The 23,435-nt window shown below is 46.0% G+C and overlaps 1 protein-coding gene and 2 long non-coding RNA genes across 3 annotated transcripts in view; 2 read left to right on the top strand and 1 right to left on the bottom strand.

Moving 5' to 3' along the window:
• The window catches only part of KAZN (kazrin, periplakin interacting protein), a 1,354,882-nt gene that overhangs the window by 1,131,457 nt on the left and 199,990 nt on the right, over positions 1-23,435 (top strand). The window lies entirely within an intron of this gene.
• The window catches only part of LOC145506797 (uncharacterized), a 27,103-nt gene continuing 3,668 nt past the window's right edge, over positions 1-23,435 (top strand). The window contains exons 1-5 of the long non-coding RNA XR_014054346.1: positions 1-112; positions 406-566; positions 15,272-15,587; positions 16,960-18,886; positions 20,663-20,790. This is a non-coding gene — a long non-coding RNA (uncharacterized LOC145506797). The remainder of the gene's footprint in view (positions 113-405; positions 567-15,271; positions 15,588-16,959; positions 18,887-20,662; positions 20,791-23,435) is intronic.
• Positions 12,466-23,435, bottom strand: part of LOC145506803 (uncharacterized) — a 19,706-nt gene continuing 8,736 nt past the window's right edge. The window contains exons 3-6 of the long non-coding RNA XR_014054351.1: positions 22,458-22,581; positions 19,780-19,922; positions 18,487-18,596; positions 12,466-12,996 (exon numbers count right to left, since the gene is read on the bottom strand). This is a non-coding gene — a long non-coding RNA (uncharacterized LOC145506803). The remainder of the gene's footprint in view (positions 12,997-18,486; positions 18,597-19,779; positions 19,923-22,457; positions 22,582-23,435) is intronic.

Below are 23,435 nucleotides of genomic sequence, written 5' to 3' on the forward strand. Positions count from 1 at the left end.
AGGTGGATGACTAAACATGCTCTTGGCAACAGAGCAAAGAACAGATATTTGGGAGGAAACACCTTAGGTGTGCAAGTAGGAGCTGGAGCTTATGACCATCTCTTCCATGCAGGTCTGTGCAGGGAAAGCAGACATGGGGTTAGGTAGTAGTTAATTATGATAGAGGTAGATTGCCTGGGTTCACATCTTGTTCTGCCACTTAGTAGCTCTGTGACCTTGAGGACCTTTCTTATCCTGCCTATATACTTGAATCTACCCATCCATAAAATGAGATGATAATAATGATGGTAGTACCAAAAAAAGTCATGTGTTTGTAAGGAATAATGAATAATCTATGTCAAACATTTAAAACAGTGCCTGCTACATATTGCTTAATAAATGTCAGCTGTTATCCTTCTTTTCCAGGCCTTTTTATAGATGGGCGTGTCTGGATTTGGAAAAGCTCTGTTTACCATTTAGGATACTGCAAAGCCATTCACACTGAAATCAAAACTAAAGATGATAATAAAAAGGTCTTTGGGCAAGTTGAAACCAACTTGTATTAGTCAGACATCCTTGAATTTCAGGTGAGAGAAACTCAACCCAAATTATCTTAAGCCAAAAGGAAAAAAAAAAAAAGTGCAATAGCTGTGGCTCAGGTAATTGAATACACCAGTGTAGATCACTCAGGCATGGCTGGATCCAGGGGCTCAAAAATGCCAGGGTGGACCCTTCAGGAATGGCTGGATCCAGGAGCTTAAGCAGTGTCACCTGCACTCTCTTACACTCCCCTCTCCATCGTTGGTCTTGATAGAGCTGAGTCATGGACCAAACCCTGGATTGAAAGGTAAACAGATGGGGTCAGCTCTGCCTAGTCTAGCCCACAAGATGGAAAAGGGATGCTTCTCCAAAGGCAGAGCTGGGGACAGACAAGCAGCACAGGTTTACTACTAGTTCATGGTTAGGGGAAAGGCTCCAAAGGCTTCCAACCACTTGGGTCCAAATCCTGGCTCCTCCATCTACCATCTGGTCACCTAGGGCAAGACTATTTTTCCTTTCTGTGCTTCAGTTTCCTCATCTGTAACATGTGAATAATAATAGCAACTACTTCATGAGGCTGGGGCTTCCCTGGTGGCTCAGACGATAAAGAATCTACCTGCAGTGCAGGAGACCCAGGTTCGATCCCTGGGTTAGGGAGATCCCCCTGGAGAAGAGAGTGGAAACCTACTCTAGTATTCTTGCCTGGAGAATTCCATGAACAGAGGAGCCTGGCGGGCTACAGTCCATGGGATCCCAAAGTGTCAGACACAACTGAGCACGCACATGCCAGGTCTTCATTGTGGCACTCAGAATGTTTAGTTGCGACACGTGAACTCTTAGTTACGGCATGTGGGATCTAGTGCCCCGACCAGGGATCAAACCTAGACCCCTGCCTTGGGAGCACGGAGTCCCAACCACTGGTCCATGAGGGAAGTTCTTCTCTGGACATTTTTGAGTAGGATGATTCTCTGTCATGGGGACTGTCCTATGCATTGTACGATATTCAGCTTAGCAGCATCCTCAGCCTCTACCCACTAGATATCCCCAGTCATGACAACCAACAGTGTCTCCAGACATTGTCAGATGTCCCCTGGGAGCAAAATCCACCTTCCCCCTCCACCCCCAATTAAGAATCACTGCTCTGGAAGAATTCCTCTGACTAAGTGTTTGGTCTGGGATGTCCCTCCCCAGGCCTCAGTTTCCCCTTCTGTCAAATGAATGGCTTGACCCAGAAGATGGACAACCATATGTCTCCCCAGAACAGAGTTTTCCCCTGGTCCAGGTATTATGATGAAATCCCACCAAGTTCCACCAGCAAGCTTGGACAAGAAAAAGAAAGGCCATTGGCATTTCAGCTGGACAGAGATAGAGTCCTCCAGAGGCTCTTGTGGACCCTCCTTCTGCACCCCATCTCATGCTCTGGGCCTTCATGGCCAAGATTCCTATTGGCTACCATGTTTGCTCAGGTGGGTAGGGGAAGGGCAGAAACATCTTTCCTTCCTCCATCCCCATGAAAACAGGGGAGTCACTTGAATATTAATGAATTTATTGGTGAATTCATGGTTGATATCGATCTGGTTTCTGGTGTCTGAAATGGCCTCATCTTCCCCCAGGTGGCCTCCTAGCGCTGGCTCCATCTTTCTGAAGGACTTTGTCCTGGTTTTCTTGGAAGGTAATCTTGCAGCTCAACTTTGCTAAGAAAATGAAGAAGCTTTTCCTCTCCTTTTAAATCCCCACATGTTTCTGCCAAGAGCAGAAGGATCTGTCAGAGGCATGGCATTGCATTTGGCACTTGATCTCTGAGTGAGATCTTGGTTCCAGTCCCTGCTGGGTCAGTACCTGGTTGATGACCTTAGGCAGGTCACCAGTTCTCAGAGCCTCAATTTTCTCATCTGTTTAACAAATAATGGAGTCAATACTCCATTCTTATGGGGTTGTAGTTAGAATTAAATAAATACATGTAAAGCACTTAGCATAGTTCCTAACATAGTAAATACTCAATATATAATGATTTACCAGCAATTATGTATGGTCACCTGATGCAAAGAGACGACTCATTAGAAAAGACCCTAATTCTGGGAAAGATTGAGGGCAAGAGGATAAGGTGGCAACAGAGGACAAGATGGTTGGATGGCATTATGTCAATGGACATGATTGAGCAAGCTCCAGGAGATGGTAAAGGACAAGGAAGCCTGGCATGCTGCAGCCCATGGGGTCGAAAACAGACACAATTGAGTGACTGAACAACAACAAATGTATGTTGTGATTAAGAAGTCAAATGAGATTATTTATATCCAGTGCTTGGTGAGTTGTTCAGTGCTACCTGCAAGTGTAAATAATACTAAGATGTCATCAGTGTCAGAAATATCACCTTGCCAGCTTTCCTGAGGTAAACAGCCAGGTATGAACTGTTAATTTCACAGTCCGTCAGCATCAGACAGGGCTGACTCTGGCTTCAGGGTCAGAAACAGCCTGGATCTCTAACTGAAAGTGCATCTCATTCCTGGATCTCATTCAGGAAGTGCATGCATTGGCTCAGATTAACTCAAAGCCTGGCTCTGAAAAGTCCACACCTCAGAACTGTGCCCAAGAATCTCTGAAGATCAGTTGGGCTCCAGAATGGATGACTGGAATATAATTTGATATGTGTGACTATACATGAATGTAGCCACTCCTGCCTGGAGTAGACATGCTCAAGATGCAATCAGGCTTATCCATGCCATCATGAACTAGTGACCACCACAGAAAGGGCCCCACATTCGAGCCACCATATTAATCTGTGTACCTTGCTCACACTGTCTCGTGAATGCTTACAACTCTCTTAACCCCTGGTTGTAAATGAGGAAATGAAGCTCAAATCATATGACAAGAATTGCAATACAAGTAACCATGGACCTGGGCTTCTACCCAGTGCAGCAACCTTCTGAGACAGAGTCTTTACAGATGCCTATTCTGTAGATGAGAAAGCTGAGGTCTGTGGGGGCTCATGGCTTACCTTGGGAAATGTTTGTAGTAATTTGGTAGAGGTAGGATTTGAACTCAGGCAGTCTTGAGAGTCCCTTGGACAGCAAGGGGATCAAACTAGTCAATCCTAAAGGAAATCAGTCCTGAATATTCATTGGAAGGACTGATGCTGAAGCTGAAGCTCCAATATTTTGGCCACCTAATGTGAAGAACTGACTCTTTGGAAAAGACCCTGATGCTGGGAAAGATTGAAGGCAAGAGTAGAAGGGGACGACAGAAGATGAGATGGTTGGATGACATCACCGACTCGATGGACAGGTGTTTGGTCAAGCTTCAGGAGTTGGTGATGGACAGGGAAGCCTGGCATGCTGCGGTCCATGGGGTCGCAAAGAGACATGACTGAGCGACTGAACAGACTGGTTCCAGAGCTGTTCTTGTCCGATACTGCATGACAAACCACTCCAAACTCAGTGATGTATTATAAGTTAATAATCATTTTAGCTATTAATTTTATTATGCTCATGAGTTTTATGGGTCAGGAAATTGAACAGGGCTCAGGTAGCTTGTTTCTACCCCATGGTGTTTAGGGCCTCAGTTAGGGGTGACCCAGATAGCTGGGAGCTGGACCTGCTGGGTCAGAGGGTCCACTGCTGAGATGGCATCTTCACTCATCTAAAGAAGTAGGCAAGGGACTTCCTGGTGGCCCAGTAGCTAACACTCCATGCTCCCAATGCAGGGTGGCCTGGGTTCAATCCCTGGTCAGGGAACTATATCCCACGTGCTGCAACTAAAAGTTGGCATGCCTCAACTAAAGATCCTGCATGCCATAACTAAGACCTGGCATAGCCAAATAAATTAATAAATAAAAATATTAAAAAAAAAAAAAAGAAGTGGACAGGTTGGACTCAAAGGCTGTGCTCAGTATGAGATCATACATGGTTTCTCTCTACGTCCCCTGGGCTTCTCAGAGCATGGCAGCTGGATTCCAAGAGGGAAATTTGTAAGAGAACCAGTGGGAAACCGAAGACCTTAGAAGTCAAGGACATCACTTCTCCTGTGCTTTTCCAGTCAGAGCAATAGCGGTCAATAGCCAGCCCAAATTCAAGGTGATGGGACCTGACTTACCCTGGGCTGTGAGCTAGTACTGTAGACTGAGAGAAGTGAGGCACTCACCTGCCCTTGAGGAGTTCCCAGTATGGTGTGGGGAAAACAACGGAGGGGAAAAGGAGTCCCAGCTCAGCACGTCTTGTGCTCCTGAGGACCCTGGGAACTTGGCATGGAGCTCACTCTTAGAGTGTGTGTTGACTGCATTCACTGCCTAATTGCTCCGAACCATTAGCCAGCTCTGCTGTATTCTCAGAGTTACTCATGACCAGGTTAAAGTGCAGATTCCCAAGGGTAAATTCTCCCGTGATGAACAGGGTGTTTCCAGTTGTACCAGAAAAGCCAGCAAAGTGACTGGTCCCGTAGCTTCCCACAATGCACTTCCCCACCCTTGTCACAACTAGGGGCAGAAAATACCACTGGCATGTGAAACTTTTGACCCCGGGAGACAGAATCCCTTTTTCAAGACCTTGGAAATCATATGAGGAGTTGTCGTTCAGACACTCAGTTGTGTCCAACTCTTTGTGACCCCATGGACTGCAGCACGCCAGACTTCCCTGTCCTTCACTATCTCCTGGAGTTTGCTCAAATTCATGTCCGTTGAGTCAATGATGCCATCCAAGCATCTCAAACTCTGTTGCCCCCTTCTCCAGCCTTTTGCCACCAAGACCAGGGCACAGTTTGCTACCTCGCCTTGGCCTTGGTCGTCTATTTTATATATATGTGTATATATATATATATATATATAAAAGAACCACTATTTTTTTTTTTTTGGCTGTGCTGGATCTTGGTTGCCGCACATGGGCTTTCTTGCGGTGAGCAGGGGCTACTCTCTAGTTGCAGCACGAGGGCTTCTCATTGTGGTGGCTTCTCTTGTTTCGGAGCACAGGCTCTAGGCGCCAGGGCTCAGTAGTTGTGGCACACCACTTAGCTGCTTTGAGGCATGTGGGATCTTCCCAGACCAGAGATCGAATCCATGCCCCCTGCACTGGCAGGCAGACTCCTAATCACTAGACCACCAGGGAAGTCCTTCCCACTGTTCATTTATTCCTTCATCCCACAGGTGTTTAGGCACTGTCTTAAGCCCTGATGACTTGGCAGTGAGCACAACAGAACTGTCTCTGCCCTTAGGAGCTGACAGTCTTGTGGTTTATAAGTTTCAGGGCACTGCATGGCGGGCTCAGTGTCTGTCGTCAGATCTCGCCTGGGTTTGAGTTCCTGCTCGACCACATGCTGCCCAGAAGACCTCGCAGGAGACCTTCAACCTCTTTCTTGCTCCCTCTGAATTTGTTTCAACATCAATGTACTGGGGGTAAGAATAGGATCTTCTGGGTATGGTTGTTCAAACGAGATGAGTTTGCAAATGCAGCTGCTGGTGGCAGTGATGCTGGTGGCAACTTCCTCCTCTCTCTAGACTCATTATAAGCTCCTCCGGGGCAAGGACGGTTTTCTGCTCCTCCTGTGTGTCTCTCAGGGTCTACTTTGAGCTGCCCTTGGCACTGGCACTCTATAAATACCTCCTAAGTCATTAGAGCTGATCCTAAAACTTTGCTGTGACTCCGAAGGTCATTTTGAATAGTCATGGCTAGAATGTATTTAGCAAAGATTCAAATTTTCCTAGAACAGGATAAAAAAAAAAAAAACATTTGAAATCTCTGCTTGGTGAGGGTGACTTGGTGAGACATTCCTGAATTTAAATTTGACTCAGGGAACTCAAACAGGGGCTCTGTGACAATCTAGAAGGACGGGATGGGGAGGGAGATGGGAGGGAGGGGACATGGGTGTACCAATGGCTGATTCTTGTTGATGTTTGACAGAAAACAACAAAATTCTGTAAGGAAATTATCCTTCAATTAAAAAAATACATAAAATGGCAAAAAAAAATTTCCTCCCATGTTCTCAGGGGCTTTCCTGGTGGCTCAGATGGTAAAAAATCTGCCTGCAATGTGGGAGACCTGAGTTCGATCCCAGGGTTCGGAAGATCCCCTAGAGACGGGCATGGCTACCCACTCCAGTATTCTTGCCTGGAGAATTCCATGGACAGAGGAGCCTGGTGGGCTATAGTCCATGGCATTGAGTGACTAACACTTTCACTTTCGCTTCCCATGCTCTAGCCTCTCACTTGGGCAAGTTGTTGAATCTCTCTAAGCCTTGGTTTCTTTGATGGTAATAAGGGGGCTGACCTGTTTGATGGGGGGCTGTCAGGATGGGAAATGGTGCACAGAAAGCAAGCTTGAGGTTGGGTGCATAGATGATTTTGATAAATGCAGATTGCTGTTCTAGATCTAACACTTCTTCCACCAGCCCAGAGCTTTAAATGCCACAGTAGAGGAGTTAGTGCAAAAGGAGACCCCAGCTCTGAGGGGCCAGGGTGATGACAGAGCACCATTCAGAGGTCCAGTTCTTGGAGCACCATCCATCAAAACCTTGCTCTTCTCTAAAATCTCCGTTCATCCCTGCATTCAGGATGGCAGGTTGGAAGGACTGCAATGTAAAAGCAATTATAGAACATTTAAAAAAAATTAACTGGCATTTATTAGTACCTACTAACTTCCAAAATCTTCTCTAATTTTACACTAATTATTTCATTTGAGTCTCATAACAACCCTGTGAAGTAGGTCCTATCATCATCCCCTTCTACAGATGAGGCATCTGAGGCACAGAATGGTGAAGAGATTTGTCAGGGGTCATTCACAGACTACACAGGGAGCTGGAAATCAAATCCAGGCATTTTTCGCCAAAGCTGCTCCTGAGCCATTGTTGGTAACTCCAGAAGTAGTTCTTAAGCTATTTTTTGAGGGGCCCAGGTCTCCTTAGTCCTGTGATGGAAGTGATGGCCCCACCCCCAGGAAAGTGAGCACAGGGCGTGCATGTGCCTGGAGCATCTTCCCCAAGGCCGTGCTCTTTCCAAGAGTGAGCCTGAGATGAAGCCAAAAGCCTCCGGCATGTTTACACACCCCCATCTCAGGGTAGAGTCTGGCATAACTTAAAAGAATAAACATTGCACACAGTTGGATACAATTTCAAGGGAGTCACCCCCTCCCAAGCTTGCTCATCCCCACATATGCACACAGACAAGAATTGCAGTTAAAAGTCAGAAACCTATTTGCTAATAGAGATAGTTAGGGGTCTTGTTTAAGTCTGAGCTATAATTCTGAAATTAGCATACCACTTATTTACATACAAGCTACTTGAAAATCTCTGATGGCTCAGACGGTAAAGAATTTGACTGCAATGCAGGAGATTTGGGTTCCATCCCTGGGTTGGGAAGATTCACTGGAGAACGAATGGCAACCCATTCCAGTATTCTTGCCCGGAGAATTCCATGGACAGAGGCTACAGTCCATGGGGTTGCAAAGAGGTGGACATGACTGAACATCTAACACTTGCACTTTTCACTTTACTTGAAAATCACTTGCTTTAGTAAACATCCCCCTGACCTTACTGTTTATGATTAGGAAACCCTTTTTTATCCCTTGGATGCCCCAGCCCCCAATCTGCTTTGCAGGAAAGCGCATGGGCAAGAAGGAGTTGGGTGCAGGCATTTTACATCTTTAAATGTTTTCTTTTGTGCCGACACAAATCTTTTGAGGGAGCTGTTATTTTTCCCATTTCCCAGATGAAGAAACAGAGCCTAAAAGAGATAACACTCCCAGAAATAATGCTCCAGCCATTGTTGGGTGCAGGCATTGTTTCCCAGGGTTTCATAGCCTGTGAATAATAAAGCCCAAAAGCATCCAACACCACAACATTCCTTTCTACTGTGCCACTGAATTAAAGGATAAAATTAGCATTTAATACTGTGTGTGTAACAGAAGCACCGTCTGTTTGGCTTTGCTTTGAAAATATGTATATACTGTCATATACTGTCAAGCTCTCCAAATTGGAGATTATAGAAGCCCACAGTTCAGTGCATTTTTGAAGGTCATTGAAAGCAGGGCTTCTCAACTTAATATTCACGACAGTCACCTGGGGCTCTTGTGAAAATGCAAAATTTGAATCACTAGCTCTGGAGTGGGTCCCAAGAGTCTGCATTTCTAGCAAGTTCCAGAGACTCACCCATCCTCTTGCCTTTCCTTGAACAATGTCTCATAACTGAGCAGCAAGTGTTATCCAAATGCTTCCAAAGACGTGTGTTTCTCAAAGGGAGCATTGGTGGTGGAGGAGGTCTGCCAACGGGATGGGGGCAGAGTGGACCCAGAGACTGACGAGGTTTAACATGAAGCATCAAGCTGTGCTCACTGAGGGAGTCGGCCAGGGAGGGGAGGGCATTCTTGTCCATGGGCAAATGCCCTAGAGGGAGCTATTATCTATCGGTATCAACTCTTCTCCCAAAAATGTTTTAACAAGAAATCAAGAATCAACAAAAATAACATTACCTCCAAGTTCTCCTTCATTAACTTGAAGATGAGAAGATAATCACAGCTTTCTGGCTTGTGTTAACCCCAGGAGACCAGCCTGGGGATGGGGGAGCGGCACCTCTCCTGTTCTCCCATTGCCCACCTCTCCCAGCCACACTGGCCTCCTTCTGGGGTCTCCAGAGTTCCTAGACTTTTGCACCTTCAGACTTTTACACTTGCTGAGCTCAACGTTCCCACAACATACACACACACGTATAATATTAATGTTTGTGTATATATGCATGTACACACACATATATGCATACACATATGTTTATGTGTATGTATCTGTATGTATATTTAGACCTATACTTAAACATGTGTGTCTGTGTTTACTTGTTTATTGTAAGTTCCATGAGGGCAGAGTCTTTGTTTCATTCACTGCTATGGTTCCAACACTTAGAACAATAGCTGGATCCTAAGACCCCGATGCTGGGAAAGATTGAAGGCAGGAGGAGAGGGGGACGACAGAGACGAACTGGTTAGATGGTATCACCAACTCGATGGACATGAGTTTGAGCAAGCTCCGGGAGTTGGTGATGGACAGGGAAGCCTGGCCTGCTGCAGTCCATGGGGTTGCAAAGAGTCGGGTGTGACTGAGCGGCTGAACAACAACAACAGCAAGGAGGTGCCCAGAAATACTTGCTAAGTGAATGAATGGATGGACTACCACCACCACCACCACTCCCAGTGTGGCTGTGAGGATTAGATGAGATTATTTATGTAATTAGTACATCATGATGTAAGTGAACGATAAACGCTTTCTCCTTTCCTCCTCTCTTTCCCCACTTTCTCACCCCTTCTCTACCTGCCAAGAACCTCTTTTATTATTTTACTCCTTATGAACTCCATGTTTTGAAAGATTTTTTTTTCTAAACTGATTAATTTTTTGGGGGCGTGTGCTCAGTCATGTCCGACTCTGCAACTCCATGGACCCGCCAGGCTCTTCTGTCCATGGAGAGAAGCCACCACAAAGAAAGTAACCCCTGCCTGCCACAACAAACACCCAGGGCAATTTAAGTCAGCTCAAATATTTATTTAAATATTTTTTTGTGCTGGTTGTGCTTAGTCACTCAATCATGTCTGACTCTTTGCAACTCAATGGACTGTAGCCCACCAGGCTCCTCTGTCCATGGGGATTCTCCAGGCAAGAATACTGAAGTGGGTTACCATGCCCTCCTCCAGGGGATCTTCCCAATCCTGGGATCGAACCCAAGTCTCCCGCATTGCAGGCAGATTCTTTACGGCTCGAGCCACCAGGGAAGCCCATTTAAATATTTAAATCAGTTTAAATATTTATTTATTTTGGCTGTACTGGGTCTTCATTGCAGCAAGTGGGAGCTCTCCCATTGTGGTGGCTTCTCTTGTTCTAAAGCATGGGCTCTAGAGTGCTCAGGCTTCAGTAGTTGTGGCTGATGGGTTTAGTTGCTCTGTGGCATGTGGAATTTTCCCAAACCATGGATCAAACCCATGTCCCCTGCATTGGCAAGCAGATTCTTAACCACTGGACCACCAGGGAAGTCACTAAATAATAAATTACTTTTTTTCCCTGTGTTATGAAGCAGCGGAGAAGGAAATGGCAACCCACTCCAGTACTCTTGCCTGGAAACTCCCATGGACAGAGGAGCCTGGTAGGCTGCAGTCCATGGGGTCACTAAGGGTCGGACATGACTGAGCGACTTCACTTTCACTTTTCACTTTCATGCATTGGAGAAGGAAATGACAACCCACTCCAGTGTTCCTACCTGGAGAATCCCAGGGACGGGGGAGCCTGGTGGGCTACCGTCTATGGGGTCGCACAGAGTCAGACATGACTGAAGTGACTTAGCAGCAGCAGCAGCATGAAGCACAGACATCATGGTTAATGGTGCAGTAGCATCAGGAACCCAAGGAACCCAAGGTTCCTTGCAATAGGAATACCGTGATCCCAGCTGTAAATAGGCCACCACTGCAAACCCAGAAATTCTTATGTTCTCAACAATTGTTTAGACCTCTGTTATAAGCAAGCTAGTTATGCCTGAGCAGATGAAATGCCAGCCCTTAACAAAGAAACTTGAGATGTTTAGTTTATCTGCCTGTATCGAGTTATTAGGAGCAAAATGATAGTTTCCATTAACCTTTTTTTACATTTTTGAAAAAACTCACAGCCCTTTCCTGCAGTTCCCCTCCCCCTCGGCTACCATAAGGAACCCCAGTTTGGGAACCATCAGCCTCACCCGCCCATGCTATTTCTCAGGCCTTGGAGCCCAGAGGAGCTATTTTTTTCAAGATGCATCTACTTGATCACTTTCTCTCCCTGTTCCCAGTAATGAGCTTTCGGGCCTAATTAGAATGAAATGTGTTGTCTCCCTTCCTTCTTTGTCTCCATAATGATCTTTATCATTAGGATGGATTAGTTTCCCGTGCTGGGCTGTCTCTCTCGTTCTCTCATTATGATTTCATCGTGGTGTGTGTGTGTGCATGCGTGATTCCGCTCGCCCTGTGGATGGGAATAGTTAAGGGGACCTCCGCAGAAACTGGGAATAAAGAAACAAGGGAAAGAAACAGGAAGAAAAGTGACAAGGAATGAAAATGGCACCAAATGAGCCGCTCTCTCGACAGCCCCTCTGGATGATAATTGAGAATGGGGAAAGCACAACACAGCCCCATTTGTCCTTCCTCATTGCCACGGCTTTAATGAGAAAGGGAAATTGACCGATGGGGGACTTTTCTGTCATCTTCCAGCACTGTGAGCACCATTGTGAGGTCCCGGCTGAACTCACTCGCCTGAGCTGCGCTGTATACGCTCCTGACACAGAGGCCTCTGCCCAGACTTGCTTCTCCCCTGTCTGCTCGCTGAGTCTCTTTGCCTGAGCACATCCTCCCCTCCCCTACTCAGACTGTTTCTTCCCACAACATGTCAGCTGGTGTTTCCAGCACCTGGACTCCAAGCTTGGAGAATTTCTGCACTGGCCCTCACTTCCTCCTGCACCCTCTGTACATGAGAGTTACTTCAAAGACCTGCAGGGGGACTTCCCAGGTGGTCCAGTGGTTAAGAATGCAGGGGACATGAGCTGGATCCCTGGTTGGGGAACTAAGCCCATTCGCCACAACTAGAGAAGCCCACCCACTGCAAGGAAGACCCAGCGCAGCCAAAAAAAAAAAAAGAGAGAGACCTGTAGGAAGGGGAGAGGAAGGAAGGAAGCCCAGAAGTCGGGTGGGAGGTGCCAATCAGTCCCCCCAATGCTAAGTATCTTCGAAGCATTTTCTAGTTGTTAATGTGAATCACTCTCAATACACACAGTGGACAGGGGTGATATTAACCCTATTTAACCTGTTAAAATATGGCTTTATACATTATTGGTTAATTCAGTCTCAGGAAAATGGCCACTCCCTCCACTTCACTGGGAATCACTGTGTTGTGGTGGAAAGAGCATGATGTATCAGTTAGGATAGATCCGTTATGCTGCAGTAACAAATGATCCCCAAAATCTCACTAGCTTTCAACAAGGGTTTATTGTTGTTGTTCAGTTGCTAAGTCGTGTCTGACTCTTTGCAAACCCACAGACTACAGCATGCCAGGCTCCCCTGTCTTTCACTATCCTAGAGTTTGCTTAAATTCATGTCCATTGAGTCGATGATGCTGTCTCACCAGCTCATCCTCTGCTGCCCCTTCTCCTTTTGCCTTCAACCTTTCTCAACATCAGAGTCTTTTCCAATGAATCATCTCTTCACATCAGGTGGCCAAAGTACTGGAGCTTCAGCTTCAGCATCAGTCCTTCCAATGAATATATCAGGATTGATTTCCTTCAGGATTGACTGGTTTGATCTCCTTGCTGTCCAAGGACTCTCAAGAGTCTTTTCCAACACCACAGTTCAAAAGCGTCAATTCTTCAGCACTCAGCCTTCTTTATGGTCCATCTCTCACATCTTTATTTCTCACTTATGCTACGCGTCCAGTGTGATTCAGTGGTGGCCCTGCTCTGCGTCACCTTCACTTCAGGACCCAGGCTGATGGAGCAGCCTCCATCTAAGACATAAATGGGGAAAAGAGAACAAGGCAGATCATGTGCTGACTGTACAAGCTTCTGCTCAGAGGTGACACACATCAATCTCTGTTCACATTTCATTAACCAAAAAAAGTTGCAAAGCCAAGTCTGCCATCATTAGAAGGAAAGTATAATCCTCCCCTAGGAGGAACAATAAATATTTCTGAAAAATAATCCAGTCACCATGATGGGTTTACAGTTTATAATTACAAAAATAAACAAACTAAAAAATTTAGAAATGATATATTTACTTAATAGAATAATATAAATCAGTTAAATGGCTATAGGCAAGAACATGAGAATGCAATGTTGAGTGAAAAAAATCAAGGCATAAGAGACTATGTGTGTATATTGTGGTATTATTTTAAAACTCAAAAAGGTGAAACTAAAAAAAATGTTGTTAACACATATTGATTAAATAAGATTTTTTTAAAGTGATGATTACAAACACAACTAACTTAATTTTTTGGCTGGGCTGGGTCTTAATTGCAGGATCTTTAGTTGTGGCTTTAGTTGGCTTTATACAGGATCTTTAGTTGTGGCTTGTGAACTCTTAGTTATGGCACGGGAGATCTAGTTCCCTGACCAGGGATCAAACCTGGGCCCCCTGCTTTGGGAACTCAGAGTGTTAGCCACTGAACCACAAGGGAAGTCTCAAGATAGGGATTCATTAATTAAATAAACAAAGGGATTAATAAACCCCCAAACCTCTGAGAGCAGCACCCTATGATGGAGGCAGCAAGGGTTTAAAACAAGAGAGAGGTGATTCTATAGATTCACAGCTGTTTATTTTATTATTATAATCCATAACTTACATATATGCTTTCCCTGGTGGCTCAGTGGTGAAGAATCCACCTGCCAATGCAGGAGACTCAGGTTTGATCCCTGGGTTGGGAAGAAGAAAATGGCAAGCCACCCCAGTATTCTTGCCTGGGAAATCCCATGGAGAGAGGAACCTGGTGGGCTACAGTTCATGGGGTCACAAAGAGTCAGACATGACTTAGTGACTAAACAACAACTTTTAGGTATATTACATACATTTTTTTCTTGTGGTCAAATACAAACATAAAATTAACCATTTTTAAGTGCACAGTTCAGTGATATACATTCACATTATAAGGCAATCATCACTACCATCCACCTCCAGAACTCTTTTCATCTTGCAAAACAGAAACTCTACACCCAATAAGCACTAACTCCTTGTTTCTCCCTTCCCCTACCACCTAAATATATTATTTTCTATGTATCAAATATAAGAATTTTTTTGAAAGAAAGAACATGGACTTTGGAAATACACACACCTGAGTTCAAATCCTGGCTCTACTATTTCTAACCTCTTGACCTTGGGAGTCTGCCTAATCCCATCTACTAAGTGGGAATGATAAAATCTCCCTCCCAGGATGTGTGGAAGGATTATAGATGACACAGAGCTTTTAGCATAAGGCTAGACATATAGTCAATGCTTTAAAAAAGGAAGACGATATTATATTAAGTGGTAATTGATTAATTAAGTGTTGAATACAGAATTGACCTGAGGCCATGCCCTTTCACAGTACTTAAATGGGCTAAGGCTGGGTTGGCTGTGTCCCCTGGGAGTTTGTGAATGCAATAGAGGTACTGCCTGCAGACACAGAGCCCTGAGGGCCAGAAAAGACACTATCAAGGTAGCCTCAGGTCTCCAGCGCGAGATGAAGGGAAGTTGTGCCTCCATGGGAAAGTGGGACCCACTTGTTATGAAAAAGGCTGTTTGGGCCCTGCAATGGCAGAGACCAATAGTTGGGACATAGACTGTATGACCTGCAAAGCCCCAAATATTTACTATCTGCATTAGTTGCTTAGTCATGTCTGACTCTTTGCAACTCCAAGGACTGTAGCCCACCAGGCTCCTCTGTCCATGGAATTATCCAGGTAAGGATACTGGAGTGGGTTGCCATTCCCTTCTCCAGAAGGTCTTCCCAACCCAGGGGTCAAACCCAGGTCTCCTGCATTAGAGGCAGAGTCTTTACCACCTGAGCCACCAGGGAAGCCCCCATATATTTACTATCTGGTCCTTTATTAAAAAGTTTATCAATCTTTGTTTTAACATGACAAAATGCAGTGACTATCAAGACGGGTAGCAGCATCATTGAAAACTTCCTACAAGTAAAAACCAAACCCTGGAGGCAGAATCCAGTTTGAGATGCCTCAGGATTCTTGCTATGGGAACCACGCCGGGGCTTCTCAGAACTTGTCAAACAATCACATTTCCTTTTCCAGCTCAGCAAGTTTGGGTCTGGGGTAAGTGAGCCAAGTCTGGTCAGCTGGAATGCTCCACTCCGGAAACAGGCTGATCTGGGCAATTGAAATATCTCTTTAATAGAAGATTGAGCAAAAAAAGTCCTTTTGGCATTGCCCCCCAAGGACAAGATGTTTCAATCGTGTGCAAAGCCCATTTTCCCGATATAGAAGTTCACCTTGCAAATGTTGAAGCTCTCCATTGCTCAAGGATGGCACGTCCACTGGTGAGACATTGTACCTCAGAAAGTGAAGACAATGAAACTGAATCTGCCAATCCTGTGACATCTCCTAAAAGGTGAAATCTTTTTCTCATCTTAAATTATTTTTTCTTCCATGCATGATCCAAACATGATCCCTTTCATGGAAAAATCTCTCTTCCTCAGTTGCCCTGAGTTACCCCTGTGGTTGTGACCCACATCCCACATCCTCAGTGATCCAAGACTTTGTTAATTATCAGGTAAAAATATAAAGACAACCAGTAAAACACAAGTTGCAGCCAAATATTTCAATCCTCAGTACCTATAAAAGCTGAAATTTTGAAAAATTCCTGTGATCAAATTGAAATCTTGTTTTCACTACGTCTGCCTTCCAGAAGAGAGGAAGGGTGTTTTTAAAGGCCTCCTAGGTGACTTCCTTTGGTTAAGATTCCATGCTTCCACTGCAGGGGACATGGGTTCCATCCCTGGTCAGGGAACTAAGATCCTGTATGCTGAGCAGCGTGGCCAAATAAATAAATAAAAGCATCCTAGAGGTCAGGATTCTGTGAATCAGACTTGTCTTGGGGGCTTTGCCAATATACAGACTTGCAGATCCACTGATGGGTCTCCACAGGGGTCCTGGATTTTTTTTTTTTTTTAATGTAGCTTTCTGGTGTTTACATTTGGCACTCCCCACCCCACCCCACCCCCACTCCCTGCCTCTGGCTTCCCTCTCAAGGGCCCATGAGCCACTCAGACAGGCAGAAGTCAATGCCCTCTCAAGGCAGCTAGCAGAGCCCCATCGGGGACAGTCGGGGGGGAGGGGGGCCTGCTGTCATTTGTGCTCTCATTCCCAGCCTAAATGGAGTCTCAAGGTCTCCAGGGAGCCCAGCCTAGCACCTGCCACAAGCACTAAATTCTCCCAGAACCCCAGAGAGAAAGCAGTCCTGGCAGATAGAGTCCCTGCCTGCGGCTTGCCTCTGGGCCGTCTCTGCTGACTTGGTGTCTGGATGCTCTCTCTTCATCCTCATTGTGGGAAGGGGGGCATCTGTCTTTTACAGGCATTTGCCTCTCCCTTTCGCTCTTTGTATCCTACAATTCCTGGATTGTTTGAAGGCTGGTTTCCCCCACGACATCCTCAGCATCCTACCCTCCCCTGACAGCCCACAGGAGCCCACCCTGCAGACATTCCCTGTAGGGTCTGCAAGGAACAGAGTGCAAAGGGAGGCACTGAAGTTTTCAGGGAAACCCCAGATTGTGTCTTCAGAGCAGATTTTGGAATTACTTTCTGTCCTGCCATCACCACCCACCATCTTTATCCGTGTTGAGGGTTAGATTTGCTCATCGTTCTCAGATGGGGGCAGATAAGCCCAGGAAGCTCCTGGCATTGGGCTGTGAGGGCCTCCTGCAGGCCCAGCCATCTGATGGCGAGCCCCAGACCAAGTCGTCTGACTTGTCTTGTGTCTCCAGTACATACACAGAAAAAGTTTCTGGAAGGAAGAATGGGAGGGAGGAAGATGGAAGGAAAGGAGGGAGGAACCGTCAATCTCTCAAGATTAGTCCTTATTTCTGCATCCTTTCTGCAAGTATGCGTGAGCATGTACTATGTGCCAGACACAATTCTAGATGCTAGTAGTAAAGAATCTGCCGGCCAATGCAGAAGACAAAGATTCGATCCCTGGGTCAGGAAGATGCCCTGGGGAAGGAAATGGCAACCCATGCCAGTGTTCTTGCCTGTGAAATCCCAAGGACAGAGGAACCTGGTAGTCTACAGTCCATGTGGTCACAAAAAGCTGGACACAACTGAGCAACTAAACAACAACAAAAGGTATAATGATGAACAAAATTAGACCTGAACCCTATCTCATAAGGCTGACTGTCTACAGGAGGAAGTCACAGTAAGCAAATAATCATTTTAAAAAATTTAGAGAAAAATGGCCCCCATGACAAGAGCTGCACAGGAGGGGTAGAGGCCCTTGGAGCTGGTTGGGGTGTGTTTGGGGACTTCCTGGGGAAGCAAAACCCTCACTGAGTGCTGAAGGGTGGGAGGGGAAAGCATTGATGAAGACCCCCACCCCGGACCCTAACTTTAACTGGTTGCTCCACCCCCTCCCCTCTCCTCATCACATCCACCCACCTCCACTTTCCCTAAAGACACAACAGTGGCTGGGAAAGTACAGAATCCAATAACTCTTTCTGACGATATTGCGTCTGGAGCTTTTTATGACACTCAGGCTAAGACCCCAGTACCTGGAAGCCAGAGAGAGTCAGAACTCAAAGGGGACAGAATCAATCTGTCCCCTTTAAGCCTGTGTTGCAGGTACAAGAGTTGTTGGGAAAGTCTGTCTCATAAGAGGGGCCCCCTCTGAATGTAAAAAACCTCACCCTAGTTTAGGAGCAGACAACCTTGCTTACTGAGGTGTCTCCAAAGTTGTGCAAATGACAAGCTCATTTTTAGCTGAAAAGAATACACAGCTGAAAAACTGATGCAGCAGCCAGAGTCCAGCTCCAGACCCAGCTACCAAGGGAGGTGCTAAATAGTTGATGAAGAGTATAATTCATTGGTGATTAGGGCCTTCTGGCTACAGGTTTCAAGCTAACTCTTCCCTGTGCACATGTCTCTGACCCGCCAGAGCCCAGGGCGCAGCCACTCAATCAGCTGGGCCTGAATCCATTTGTAAACTTGATGCCTCTTGTCACCCCCTGTCTCCCACCCCTGCCACTCCCACTGCAACATCCCTCTGAGCTTCTGCATACACTGGTCCTTCTTCTCAGGAATCCTTTCTCCTCCTTCAGCGCCTGGCCTTCTCCTGCTCCCTGACTTGCCTCTTAACACTGTGCAACTCCAGGAATGTTTCTTCATCTCTTTGTACCTCAGTGTTCTCATCTGTAAAATGGGAAAGCTATAATAGTAGCCACTGAGTAGGGTCACTGGGAAGACAGGACATGTTAGTGATGTCAAGGGCATAGACCGTTCTATGGCATATTAATACTTACTCTCTAGATGTTAGGCATTGAATTTATTCATCCTTCCTAACTTAGCTCAAGCATCATATCCTCTTGGAGCCTTCTTGGCCTCCCAGTCTGAGGTAAGGAAGCACTGAAACCTGTGCAATGTGATTGCATCGTTAGTTAGATTGCTGGTCTGTGGTCCTTGCCTAAGCTTCTTGAAGACAGAGATGATATCATTCATCTCTGTATTCCCTGTGGCTGAAACTGGGTACACAGTAGGTGCTGAATGAATGAATGAGTAACTGAGTGAGTGAATCTCAACGCACATTTGATCTAGGGTCTGAGATCCTTGACGACACATTGATGATGGGGAAATCAACTCAGAATGTTTCACATCTGTTACTTGGGTTGAAGAAGATAGTCATCTGACCCTGCCAGGGGTGAGGTAGGTTTACTTGCCTGGCTAGCTTACAACTCAACTGCCCCAGAGGCTGCCCTCTGCCCTAGGGTGCTTGATCCCTTAGGAACAGTAGGCAGAGCCTATCTTGGCCCCATGAATGTCCTGATACAGCCTGCCCACCATCACTTGAGGCTGAGTTTTGGAAAGTGAGCCTCACGCTCCGTCTCCCCACCTTCCAGAGTAGGGTGTCTTGCCATTTTCCCTCCTTCCTCCCTCTACCTCACTGGTTACCTCTCCCACCTTCCATGCCTCTTGCTCCCTATACTGGGCCAAGAGGCAGCCCCAGAATCTAAAGTGCAGCCATGGGGCTATCTTTGGATCTTTCTAGCATTGGTTCCCCCCAGCCAATTCCCAGCTTTCCCCTGCCATGCCTTACATGCTGAGCACATGCTCCAGGCTGTGGGCAACTCTGCCAGCCAGGAAGTGCCGACCGCCCTTGATTAGTATAAGCAACATGCTTTCCTTGGCTGGGTCTGGAGCTGTTGCAGCCTAATTAGCAAAGCCGCCAGATCAGCAGGGCCTCTCATTAACACTGATCCAATCTGTGTCCCAGCTGCTGAAGCCCCCACAGTCTGTCCCTCAGCAACCTTCCCCCAGGATCACCAGGGCTCAGTGGTGGGGGAGGGAGTGACAGCCAAAAGGGCCATCCCATGCCCTGTCATCTGCTGATGTGTAGCCCCGCCAGGGGATCATCATCCTAGAGGGCAGGGCTGGGGCTGGGTAGGGGCAGGGGGAGGCGTCTCTGGAAGTTCAATACAGACCTCCTGTCCCAAGTCTTTTTTACCCTTCCATCAGGCAATGAGCCTGTGCTAAGAACTGCAAAAGATGCTGATACGGGTCATGATGCTCAGTATCAGTAAGCTCCATCCCAGACTTACCTGTTGGTGCAGTGGTTAAGAATCCACCTGCCAATGCAGGGGACATGGGGTTCGATCCCTGGTCCAGGAAGGTTCCACATGACGTGGGGCAACTAAGCCTGGAAGCCACAACTACTGAGCCCATGTGCCCTGAAGCCTCTGCTCTGCAACAAGAGAAGCCACCACAATGAGAATCCCAAACACCACAACTAGAGAGTAGCCTGCACTCACTGTAACTAGAGAAAGCCTGTGTGCAGCAATGAAGACCCAGCACAGCCAAAAATAAATAAATAAATTCAATTTAAAAAAGAAAGCTCCATCTCTTCCTCCAAGCCCTTGCTCTGTGGCCTGGACCTCCACCACAGCCCCCCTCACTGGTCAGCCCTGGGAGTGTAGCTAGGTCAGCTGAGAGCACCGGAGGCCAGAGAATAAGAGCAGGTGAAGGGGAAAGTGAGCAGCAGGTGCTTAGGTTTAGGTAATCAGAAGGGCTTCTCGGAGGAGGGGCCATTTTAGCTGAGATGTGAATGACAATGAAAAGTTGGCCAGACAACTCTCTGGAGGAGAGGAGTTCCAGGACAAGGGACAGTGAGTGCAAATGAGAAAAAAGATGTGTCTTTAAAAAAAGAGGAAGGCCAGGGTGCAAGGAACTTGGTAGGGAGTTGGAGAGGGCTGGGTAATGAGAAGGAAGGACTAGTCTAGTGAATGACTGAATGAATAAGAGTTGAAAGCAGTGAGGGACTTTGCTGGTGGTCCAGTGGCTAAGACTCCATGCTCCCAAAGCAAGGTTTCCAGGTTTGATTGGTGGTCAGGGCACTGGATCCTATATGCCACAACTAAGAGTTTGCATACTGCAACTAAGACCCAGTGCAGCCAAATAACTACTTTTTTTTTTAATTGAAAGCAGTGAGAAACCACTAGGAACCGGGGTATCGAGGGAAGCTTTCTAGAAGACACAAGGCTTCCTTCTGCTCCCCTGTCATAGAACAGATTCTGTGCAGTGAGAGAGAAGAGGGAGACTGTGGACAGTGGCAGGTGAGATTCAGACAGTTATAACAGTGTTGGTGCTGGTGGAACTCCTAGCTCTTTTATGACAAGTCCCAGTGAATGAGCCAGGCTCCAAATAATACCTGAACTTCTGGCTGTCACAACAACCTTGCAGTGGGGTACTGTAGTCAGCCCCATTGTACAGTCAGTAGACTGAGGCACAGAGAGGTTAAACTGGTTGACCAAGGCACACCCTTCATAAGTGATAGAGCCAGGCATTGGGCCCATACATGGTCCTGATTATTCCTGAGTGAGCATATGTCTTTGCATTTGCTTAGGGAGCCAGCAGACCTGCTGTGCTACATGACTGGCAGCCCAAGTTCCTGCGAAAAGCCATGTGTTTGTCCCTGGGAAAAACTTGTTCCTGGGCACTGGGGAGCTTTGACCCACCAGATCTCCTGGTTGGAAGCTCAGAGCAGCTATCCAGATTGTTGAGTATCTTTCTACAGTAAACATTTGTCACTCATTTGGGCCACACTACATGCAAACCTCCTTGCTATGCTTGGAGAAGCTCCAGTTGCTTTAAGGCAGAGCCTGCTTCTCTCAATCAAGTTGAAAATACTAGTTTTCCCAGCATCCCTTGCAGCTAAGGAATTACTCTGTAACCTAGTCTCCAATCAGATGCAAATATCTGGAAGCCAAGGACCTTTGGATTCAGTTTCCGAAGACTGTGGTGGTAGCACATGTCAGCCCATTGTTGGTGATGGCAGTGAAGATAGGGTTTCTGTGCCCAGCAGCATGGACTGGTCATAGGACTAGTTCAGTGGTTTGATTTGGGGCATTAATTTTGTTTATAAAAATTTTTTAAATATTTATTTATTGGGCTGCACTGGGTCTTAGTCACAGCAAGTGGGATCTTTAGTTGTGGCATGCAGGATCTTTAGTTGCAGCATGTGGGATCTAGTTCTCTGACCAGGGATCAAACTTGGGTCCCCTGCATTGGGAGCACCGAGTCTTAGCCAGTGGACCACCAGGGAAGTCCTGGGGCCTTAATCTTGGTTTCAACCCTCCAAACCTGACTCGTGCATTCTCCAGGAGATGTATCTGGAGATGAGTTGGCCAGACAAACATCGCTTTTCTGTTTAAATTAGCTAGAATTGGTTTCTGTTGCTTGCAACCAACGACTCTAATTAGTATGCTGTCATTAGGCCTCATCAGGTTATTAGAGAAGGGAACTCTGGTTGGGGCAGAGGGTAAGCTTGGACTGTGCCAAGCAGATCCAAGGGACAGCCTCAAAACTCCCAGAGGAGGGGCAGGGAGCTGTCATTTCTGGGGCAAAGAGAAGGACTTTGGCAGACACTCCTGAGGATCTGAGACTGCTTAGCCACCTGAGCCTTCACAGGATTTTCTTGTGATCTGGATTCCAGACACAGAATGGCAAGAACCTAACTTTTTTGAAAGCTACATAATGTAGGGGTGGAGGTGGAGGGAAGAGAGGTTGGGTATACAGAGAGACCTGGGTGGATTTTGGCTTTTCCATCCACTAGCACTCATTTAACTTCTCTGAGCCTCCACTTCCTCATATGTGGACTAGCGTATAGCAGTTGAAATGCTGTCATCTATAAATACTTAACACCCAACTCCAGCTGACATAAAAAAATGAAGATATTCATTAGAGTCATGACACTGCACTTGAAGATGTAGTTCAACTTGACCTTTGGCTCTGTCTCCTTCTTTGGTGATTCTCTTGGCTCTGCCCTCCTCTGGGCATCAGCTCCCTCCTCAGGCTGGAAGTGAGATAGCTGCTGAAGTTCTGACACTGCATCTGATCAGGACAACCTCAGAGAAAGAAAAGGTGTTCCTGTAAGCCAGCCAGTCAGGAAGAGCTTTCCCAGCAGTTTATAACAAACACTCCACCCGTCTCATTGGTTCAAAATCAGTCACATGACCATTCTCCAACCAATAGCTGTCACCAAGAGAATACCATATACTGATAGGTTTGGGCCTAAACTCCTGAACCAATCACTGGCCAGGGTTATGAGATTATCACCATTGGCTTAAAACATCAGTTCTCAGACTTTTGTCCAGCATCTTGATGGTACACCTTCAAAAATTAGAGAGGACTCCAACAAGCTTTTGTTTGTGTGGATTATATTTATTGATGTTTACCATTTTAGAAATTAAAACTCAAAAAGATTAAATATTTGTTTTTAAAGTAACAATAAACAACCCATTATACTTATTACTATAAACAACATATTTTATGAATAAGAATTATACTTTCCCCAAAAAAAGTTAGTGAAAAGAGTAGCGTTATTTTCTACTTTTGCAAATTTCTTTTTTTTTTTTCTTTTTTTTTTTTATAAATTTATTTATTTTAGTTGGGGGCTAATTACTTTACAATATTGTAATAGTTTTTGCCATACATTGACATGAATCAGCCATGGGTTTACATGTGTTCCCTTAAAATCTCACTCCACAGAAGACAGCGGGATTCTCATACCTGCTTCTGCACTCAAGTTGTCTCAATGTGTTATTTTGGTTGTACTTGATGAAGAAAATTCAACCTCATGCAGATACGTGGTTGGGAAGGGGAGGTCCTCACAGACCTCCTAAAAGGATCCCAGGAACCCCAGCTGTCCTCAGAACACACCTTGACAACCATTTGTTTAAGCTAAGCAAGATTTGCAGAG

Source organism: Giraffa tippelskirchi, chromosome 5 (assembly GCF_054371585.1).
Source record: "Giraffa tippelskirchi isolate mGirTip1 chromosome 5, T2T-mGirTip1v1.2.pri, whole genome shotgun sequence".
Taxonomy (NCBI): domain Eukaryota; kingdom Metazoa; phylum Chordata; class Mammalia; order Artiodactyla; family Giraffidae; genus Giraffa; species Giraffa tippelskirchi.